Below are 10,644 nucleotides of genomic sequence, written 5' to 3' on the forward strand. Positions count from 1 at the left end.
CTGTAGTAGACTCAGTTCCCCTGGTTGTCATCACCAGGGCCACCAACAGCTTTCCCGGTGCCCGGCATTAGAGTTTCCACCTGGTCCCTGTGAGTCCCACTCTCTTTGACTGTGGCCAGCAGGGACAGGCGCGCTGGCGCTCGTGCGCTGCGCCCTGCTCGGCCGGGCAATTCGTGGCCGCGTAGGTGCGTGCTCGCCTGGGGGCGCGGCCACGATGTCAAAAAGCTGGTTCGCCCTCATTGGGCGAACCGCTCACGTGACGTGCTTGCGAGCGGCAAATTCAAATTTTCTTGCTCTGAGCGCCGAGTGGGAGCAGGCGCTTGCTCACGCTGGCCACACACATTGCCGCAATGTGTTTCATCGCGGCCAGCGTGAGCGTGTCCGCCCGCTCAGCGCCACCCTGGATGAGGCCTTACACTCTCCCCCTCTCCTCATCTTTCTCACACACTCCCTCCCTCTTCCCCCCTCTCTCACACACACCTATTCGCTCTCTCACTCCCTCTATTTCTCTCCCCTTCTCACTTTCACATTTCCCCCCTGTCTGCCCTCATCTCTCATACTCTCACTCTCCCCGTCTCTCTATAAATTTACCCCCCTCTCTGCTCCCTCTCTCTCACTATGCCCTCTCACTTTCCCTCACTTTATGTATGTCTTCCCTTACTCTCTCCTCCTCTCTCTCTAATGCCTCCCCTCTGTCCCACTTTTCTCGCTCAATCTCCATTTCCCTCCCCCAGGTATTTCACCCCCTCTCTCTCTCTCACACATTCCCCCTCTTCTCTCACACATTTCTCCCATGTATCTCTAACTCTCAACCCATCCCCCATGTATCTCTCTCTCTCACTCACTGCCATGTATCTCTCCTTCTCTCCTTCTCACCCCTACCTCTCCTCTCACCTCTATCTATCCCCCCTCTCACTCTTTCCACTCTCTAACCTACCTTTGGGGCTTTGGCCATGAAGGGTCCCGCTGCGGCCAGATGCAGAAGTTGGGCCCGACTTCTGGGCAGGCTGAACTTCCGTCATATACCCGCCGCATTCCACCTGTGGACAGTTGGCAAGAGAGGGCCCCGCAGCTATGAAGAGCTGACACCCCGTAGAACACAGAGGACCCGGCAACCGAGTTTCCGCGCCCGGGACACTTGTCCCGGCTCTCTCCCCACTGTCGGCGGCCCAGGTCATCACTGATGGAGTGAAGCACATAGTACATGTATCCCAATGACACGTCTTCACTCATATTAACCCCTTTGATGCCCGTGGTATACCTTGGGCATGAAAGTGGTCCATGTATTTACTACCATAGGTGTATGTAATCATTTATATTACATTGTAATGGATCCAGTCCAGGCTTTGGCTGGAACCCGCCCTTACCTGGCTGCTGTGGACATTTTGAGTACTGGCAGCCTGCTATATTGGCTGCACCTATTCAAGGGCTTAAATAGCAGCCAGTGACTTCCAGCCCCTGCCTGAGCATTGTATACTTTTCGTTGTGTTCCTGGCCACCCTGAGCTCTAGTTCCTAAGCCTTCCTAGTTCCTGAGCCAACCCCGTTCCTGAACCTTCCATGTGGCTTGCCAATCAATGTGGCTTGCCTATCCCTGTGGCATCCCTGTTCCAGAGGCTAGCCCATTGCTGTGGCTTGCCTATCCCTGTAGCTTCCCTTTTCATTTGGAATTCCTGTTGCTGACCCCAGACCATGACCCCGACCTCGCTCCCTTCCACCTGCCCTGACCTTTTGCCTGTCGCCTGGATTCTGCACCACTGCCACCTGCCCTGACCCTTTGCCTGCTTACTGACTACGGATACTGTAACAGGACTCCCTGTGCTCTGGACGGTTAATTGGCATCCCTACCTTAGCCCTGCGGGTCCGCTTCCTGATCGGAGATGATCATCGTCACATACATAACCCTATGGTAGAAATATGATATTACCCTCCCCCATTGGATGGTGATGTGGTAATTAATGGGTCTGTTAATTAGCGCACTGTGACAGGCCTTAAAATATAGCAATGCAGATTTTGTTTTTTACCGCAATCTAGAGGACTTAAGGTTGTAAGACTGCGGTAAAAGCACTTGGTCTTTTTTGCCCCCAAGTGCAATACTAACTCGGTTTTAATGGAATTTGATTACTCTTGAACCGGGGCAAGGGTATCCAACTCCAGTCCTCAAGGGCCACCAATAGGTCAGGATTTAAGGATATGCTTGCTTCAGCACAGGTGGCTCAATAAGTGGCTCGGTCAAAGTCAACGAATGAGCCACTCATTGGGTCACCTGTGCTGAAGCAGGGATATCCTTAAAATCTGACTGTTTGGTGGCCCTTGAGGACTGGAGTTGGCCACTCCTGCTCTAGGCCAATGTCTTGACAAAACCGTCAGATGTCTTGTGGAATAGCAATACTATTCATCTCATATGCATTTCCCATGACCCCTTGCAGACGCACTTACCCTCTGTCGATCCTATTAAAGGTATCATACTTCCTACTTCCTCTTATTGTTTTTTTACTACGTGAGAGAAAGGGCCAGCATGACAACCCCAGTCTTTTTTCTCTATAGTAAAGTAAAAGAAAGACAACATAGAAATAACAGCTGGTTACAAAGGAATACTGCAATTGAAAAAATGCATCACAATAATAAGATTTGAATTTAAAGCAATAGTCGAAGCTGCTGATTTTCCCCCCGTTTAATATGTGCATCAGTACAATCCACACAATGATAAGTAATTAGCTAAGTTGCCGATCGATCGGCAAAGATTCAGCTTGGGGGTTCACTAAATGGCTGTAAAGGAGTATTCTACAGTCAGTGGAACGCATTTGGATAATAAGATGACAAAGTTCTGTGGGGAAGATCACGTGACCAGGCAATCACTAGATACAATTGGTACACTGCTAAAGAGAGGGCTGGGCTCAAAAAGGGGTGTGCCAGAGCCTGTTTCAGAAGAGGAAGCGGATGTGACTTTGTACATGGTGGCTATAGAAACAAAAAAAGGCATGTTACATTATAATACATTAAAAATGTAATTTCGGGTTGATTAAAAAAAGGCTACAAGTAATTTCTCATAGTACAGAACTGATTTATTTATAAAGAAAAACACACATGTAGGATATTGCTTGGTCTGCAGCTTTAAAAATGTCTAAGGCTGAGTCCCCGCTATGGGGCAGACCCCAGTGGCCGTGTGTGTGGGCATGCAAAGCGCTGTGACGCGTACCCAAGCAGGGAAGCCAATGTCAGGGCAGATATGCCCCGTCATGGCCACGCCCCCCATCATGGCGCCACCCCGCGCTCCCCTAGGGCTCCCCTACAGACCGCCGGTCGCGGCTGTAGTCTCTGCACGCGCCGCCAGGCGCGCGTGCAGAAGGGAAGGCTGGGGCCGTAGCATAAAGCTTTCAAATATAGTTAGAGATATTTTACACTTGGATCCAAAACTACACTACAAATATGTTGCAACAAAGTAAACTACAGTAGAAATACATGATGTTTTCACCGCATAATATTTTATTCTGGGAAATAGTATTTGTTTAGATATCAATAAAAATATGTTTACATGTTCTTTTCCCCCTTCAGTTGGACTTGAAATCAACATGAGATCTGAATAGTGATATATCCTTATAGTCTATACCATGTTTCAAACACTGAGAAATTAAGGTATCCGAACTTACAATTACAAACACTTAACAAGAGTCTCTTTATGGGTAATTACACAATTTAATTATATTCTTTGTGTGGTAAAATAAATTTGCAGTTAAGAATTTAATTGTACTTTGCCGTTATTTAACTGACAGTAATTATGTTCATTATCTAAATTGAATTGGCTCAAGACCATTATTTTATATTTATATTCTATATAATTTTCACAACAAAAAAAAAAAACACATACAAATTAGAAAAAAAAATGCAGGAAGGGAGGCAGCTGAATGCAAATACATCTATTGACCACTAGGCGGCACTTCAACATTAGTTTTACAGAGTGTCCGGTAAAGAAAAATGGTTTTATACAAAGCATTGAGCTGCGCCAACTATTAACTATACAGCAAGAAAAAAAAATGTGTCTTTACTTAAAGGGACTGATTTGCTTTGTTGCATAGACACAAGTGGTAGAAGTAAGTATTGAGCTGTGAGCAGAGCAGTGTAGTTCAGAAGTAGTTAAATTAGATTGTAAGCTTCCCAGAGCAGGGACTCCTGTTCCGAAATGTTACTTTTATGCCTGAAGCACTTATTCCCATGATGTGTTATTTGTATTATTTGTTATTTATATGATTGTCTCGTGCATTACTTCTGTGAAGCGCTATGTACACTAATGGCGCTATATAAATAAAGATACATACATACAAGTGTATCGCCATGTATAAAGTCTTTCTTTGAGAGAAAAAATAAATAACTAGAGCAGTAAAGAAAATGCTAATCACAAAACTAGCTTTTTTTTTTTAAAAAAAAAGCCACGCAATCTGCAGCATCTATTGCTTGAGAAGGAAAAGGAATGTTCTGTATTAATAATATATACTAATGACTCAATTATACTGGCCGCAAGGACATTCTATTAGAATGTCATATTCCCTGGGCAACAAAACGTTGAATTCTGTAATAAAAAGAATGGATATATTTTCCTTGATATATATCTGGAGCGAAGATGGATCCATGCAATTTTGGAGCAAAGTTGCAGCAAATAGAGGTTTCAGCTTCCGATTTGGGGAATGCTAATAGGAAAAGATAGGGCGGATATATAAGATACATATAGTAGGATGGGATGTTTGCATGTATCGCCATTATCTTATCCAATTTATCTCTCTATGGCTACGTGCCAGAAATATTTGCAACTAAGTGGGTAATTGTTGGAGCAGTCTGCCTCATACAGGTCGACAGGCCCCGTCTCTGGAAATCTATAAAAACAGACCTGCCTGTTTACCTAGGCATTTAATTAATGAACCACAACCAGTCTGGCATTTAATAGCCACAAAACCGTCCCATCCTGCGTTGTATCTTGTGTTTGGTCTCTTTTATAACCATAAATGTTTTCGTCTTAGTTCTTATTTTTGTAACTGTGAAGCGGTTTGAGTCCCATTTGGGAGAAAAGCGCTATACAAATAAAGTCATTATTATGATTAATTCTATATAGTCTGAAGCAGCTGTTCAGACTATTTTGGGGTGAAAAAATCCTGGTTTCCTTCAATCGCCACTGAGTCGGACAATAAAGGACAAGGTTCTAAATATTCATCTTCTACCTTAGAGTCAATATATCCAGATTCTGCGCTCCGATCTTGCCAGTGTGGTTCTGTGCACAAAGTGAGCAATGTAAATAGGAGGAGTTAGTGGGAAGTAACATGAGGCCTTCACAGTATTAACTGCTGGATACAATGATGCAGCTCTCTGTATCCTCCCCCTCTTATTTGTGTTTTCCCTTCAATACTTGTAGTTTCCACCTTTTATTACGTTGGAGGAGGCTTAAACCTCCCTGTCTAACATAACATGAAAAAGCATTTATTTCTGACAAAGTAAAGATGTAGTAAGGATGAACGTCTTTGGTGATCATGTGACCGCTGCTGATGTGACACCAAAGAATTAATGCTACAGGTTGTCCCAATGAGAAGCATAGACCCCCGCAGCAGCAAACACTACCCATATATATATATATATATATATGGACAGTGTTCGACAAACCTATACATTTGCTCGCCCCGGGCGAGTGGATTTAACGCCCGGGCGAGTAAATATTGGCCCAAGCAGCACACGTTTGGTACTAGGTGGCGAATAGATTTTTTTGTGTGGCGAGTAAATTTTTTGGTGGTTTGTCAACCACTGTATATGGATATACAACGTTGACCTATTGTCCATACAGATATGAGGTAAATCATGAATGGTGGAATGTAGTGGATTCATCAAAAATCCTCATAGTTTCAATTTGTTTATGAAGACTTTAGAATGTTTAGAAAGGCGATACAGCGGTTCTATTGTCTTTCATATGCTCCAAGTGGTTAAAAGCCATTAGCTCCTGTTAATTAGGGCAGCCTGGGGAATGATTGCATACATACATACATACTCTATTTTTATGACATACTTAATCTATATTGAAATCTAATCAGACAGTAACACAGATGCATGTACAATCAGCAAGAACTTATTAAAGCAGCAAAACGGGAAACATCCTATATATTTTTAAATAAATCAGTTCTGCAGTATTAGATAAAACTGTCTGCATTTTAAAAAATGGCTAATGCCATTTAAAATTATTTTTGTAATGCAAAAACCAATGCTACAGCAACCACTTAGAACGTAATGTCCACGTCCTTTTTTAAAACCGGCTCTGACATGCAACTTTTTGAGCTCTGCCCTTTGGCAACAAAGTATCACAAACAGATCTGTTGCTGTGTTCCAAATATCAGACTGTCTATCACTCTGAAAGTGTAATAATAATGAGTTACACTTAGTTATATAATGTTACATATCAGCTGCAGCATTTCACAGACTGCAGCACAAAGTTAGAAAGGGGCATTTCGTTAGGCACGTACAGATTTATAACAGGAGCACCTAACGATTGACAACTTAGGTAAGAATATAGAACTACACATTGTCACATGCTTTTCATATTTAAAAAAAAAAGGGGGGGGGGGTGTAGTATTGCTTTCATTACCTGTGTGTTTTATTTCACCTTTTTAAGATGTAGCTTCTACTTTTTCCAAGTCCTGATTTTTTGCAATGAAAAGTAAATTTTCCTATATCTACTTTACAATACATACACAATTTGCTGACAGCACCCTGCTGAAATCCACAGGATTTTGTCTGTGTCTAACTACAATTGCCTATTCCTTGTGTTTTAGCACATTTTTTGCATTGTGACAAAGGATAGAAAATTAGAGAGACACGAGTGTAACGAGAGTCTTTTTCTCAACCGCAGAATAATGTTGAAGTGTCTGTATCTCAGATCTGCTGTTTACCTCACTTTTTCATGTAAATCGTTGGCTCGTGCCACTGGCTGATAAACATACTATTATTTACTATGTTCATAACTTCAAGTGAATGTAATCAGCTTTTTTTATAGCCATGTTTGTAAAAGCTTTGTCTGGCAATTGATGTAAAAGTGTTGTAAATATTTTCTGGTATAATTGGTCTTTCACTTTTAAATGAGTTCCATAATTCATAGTGACTCCTGAGAACTATTTAACAGCAACAAATTGGGTCATATGATTTTCCTATTTCAACTGTTTATCAAGTAACACTTGCTATTCTGTAACATATAACATTATGTGATACATCTTTTATCATTTGTTTTAAACATGTCCAGTATGACAGATTGTTCTCAGAATGTCGGTAAAACCATTCTTATAGCATTGTGTTGAATTGACAGTTAAAGGCCCTATGGGTCATTGAAAGACTGCAACCAAACCGAGTTTACTTACATTATATAGTATCTATCTTGCATATGTGAACTGGGCTATAGTTACAAATGGACATTCTTTGGCCAAGTGCACAAAGCTTTATTTAAGTAAAAAAAATTAGATGATAGTGACTGTTTACATTTTTGTAAATTAAACTCTTAATGCAATTTGTATGAGTTTTAAAGCATCCTATAGGTTGCATCCTATGATTTCTATAGCAGGTTTTAGCCCACCTCCCCAGCAGTGCAAGATATTTTCAAGGTTTTCCTGTTGGTGACAATTTGTTGTCAATGTTCGCAGCAGTTTAAGCTGCAAACTGTAAAGATAGATAATGTTACCTTAGTAATATACGGATACATTGTAGCTGCTGACTTACACTGACTGAAGGATTGATTGAAACTGAAAGGCGGCTATTATGTTAGTCACACAATCAGGACTTTGACAGATTTATAACAGAAGCACCAAAGATTGCTAGCTTAGGTAAGAATGTAGAATTAAACATTTTTTTATATATAAGAAAAGGGGAATGTACTAATGCTGCTTTAAATCAGAGCACATAAAGTTAGGTTACCTAAAATACTAACAGATATTATTTTTCTGGCGAGAAACGCATATATTCGCAAAGCTAATTATTTTATGCAAAATCAGCGGTCGTAGCTTAACTCCGTAGCAAAGACTTAACGCCAGGCTAAATTAGCACTGCCTCACATTTACTACCAATACCCTGGCGTTAAGCATGTCTTGTCGGGAGGGAGAGGGAGTCCTATTTTGTAAAGTACCAAGTGACTTATATCCCTCCCCAAATACTCCTTTGTACAATACGTAGAGAGATACCTGTGAACAAAAATGAACACACCTGAGATACCTAATAAATATGCTAACTCATTAAAATCCATATTTCATGGTCTGGATGGGAGTAACGCCACCTTTACATAAGATCTGAATAATTTAGCGTTAAATCCCCATATTAGCCTTAACGGCCTATAGTGGCTAAGCGATCTTACACTTCTTTTGCATATGATTACCAGAGACGGGTGAATTATTTTGGCGAATTTTGATCCACAGAGGATTGGCCGGTTCCTTTGGCCCTCGGATTTCAGTGGATCAATTTAAAAAATGTCGATTAGCATGTTGCGATTTTTAAATTATTATTACCAATACACTCTGCGGGTTCCGCAACCCGTGGACTGATTTGTACCTTTTTTTTAGCTACCGCACGGCTTGTCAGTTCCTGAGTGCTAACACTTGTTAAAAAGTCATTTCCAAGCAGGGTTGCCACCTTCTACTGACGACTAATTCGGAGACAACATTTTAAAATGTAGCGCTTACCTTCGTCTCCCGGCATCCTCTGGCATCCTTCCGACATCCTCCCGGCATCTCCCCCTGCAACTCGTCAATATGGCCGCATGGCATCACATGGCGCTGCGTTGCCATGACAATGGGATGCTACATGACGTCAAGTTGTCATGACAGCAGGACGCCTTTTGGCGCCGAGGCATCCCATGATGTCATGTTATCATGACAACACCGTGCCGTGTGACGTCATGACGCCACGTAGCATCTCGTTGTCATGGCAATGGCGTCTTGTGACGCTGTGCCATCACGTGGTGTTCCCGTTGACATGGCAACGCGATACCATTTGACACAGCGCGGCCATATTGACAAGAGTTGCAGGAGAAGATGCCAGGAGAACGCCAAGGATGCCGGGAGATGCCGCTGCATGTCACAACTTGGAGGTTTACAAGGTAAACCCGTAGCCCAGAGATACGTGGCCAAAACCCATAGTCTCTGGGTCAAACCCTGTTTCCAGGCAATTTTGCCATGTTATCGAATAGCTGCACATGCAAAATCACTTGCAAAGTGCACTTAACCATCATTAAGGCACTTATCTAAGCTACCTGAATAGGCCCCTATATGTTTGTAAGTGTTCCAGATGGAGCTAGGCTTTTATGTAGTTTTGGTTGTTTAGTTAAAAGGCCAATGCCCTATTTCTGTCAACTAAATACAGGAACCCTGAATTGTAAATAAACCTCATGAGTGAGGTAAATAAACCTACATCAGTGGTTCCTGACCTTTGTTTTGGTTAAGGAACCCTATGTGAAATTCTGAGGTACCACAACCCTCTCTAACAGGGACTCTGAGATCAGGTGCATTGTAAATTCTTCTGCATTTGGTACAATCTTAAAATGATCATAAAATTGCAGGGAGCCCTTTAGGGATGCCCAAGGAATCTAGGAACCCTGGTTGAAAAAGACTGCGCTACATTCTCGGCCATCACTGATTCCTTCACTCCTGAGAGGGGTTCAGAACACAAACAAGGACAGCAAGGTGTCACAACATTTATTAATAGAAATATATGATGCTGCCATAATACATATAATACGCCCTCAATTCTCTTCCCAAACCCACATACTCAGTGAGTCTAAAGCTTCAGAAAATGGTATTGAGATACAAAATGGCGACGTCTGTTTTGAATATTCCACTGACCTGTGAAATGAGTGGTCTGGGTCACATATATCTCAACATATGTGAAGTAAAAAATCACCCTGGATAGGGGGAAAGATGGCGGTGCACAGCGTGCCAACAGGTGTCTCGTGCGTTCCGGAAGCAGGAAGTAAAATGGAAGCTGGATGGCGATTTTCGATGCAAAATTTAATGAACAGTAATGAACAGCAAAGACATGTTGTTAAAAAGAACAAATCCTCTAGAGAAAGAACTCTGACGCGTTTCGTGCATCCACTGCACTTTGTCACACCCCGCATTTTGAGCATTTTTTACCTTAATACAGTTTACTCTCTATACATTTCCTGGTTCCTCCAACAACAATAGGTGCATTTGAAACGATTAATTAAGCTATATAGCTACTCAACCATCTCCTAAGAGAAGCAATTTATTCCACTTTGAGCACTGGCAGAGAAGACTCTTCTCTATCTATCTCTATATCTCAACAAATATGATTCATTTCACATCCACAATGAGAAAAAATATGCAACATGCACACCACCTGAACATAAATAGTGCACACTGTACAATGATTGCTGTCAGTGGTATTTATTTGGTCTCAGAAACCAGTAGAGGTCCCCATTGTTCCACTGCTACTGCATGGGAAGCTAAAGAAATAAACATATTTTAGTTAAAAAGAGGTCCTTTGATTCTGTCGTGCATTCAAACTAGAACATTTTTTTTCAGCTTCCCAAGTTCACATAAGGTAAACATGCATTGAACACGCAGTACTGAACTTCTGCTGAACAACAGAACAATTGATACTATTCTGTATTGTTGTT

This window comes from Ascaphus truei, chromosome 16 (genome assembly GCF_040206685.1).
Source record: "Ascaphus truei isolate aAscTru1 chromosome 16, aAscTru1.hap1, whole genome shotgun sequence".
Lineage (NCBI taxonomy): Eukaryota > Metazoa > Chordata > Amphibia > Anura > Ascaphidae > Ascaphus > Ascaphus truei.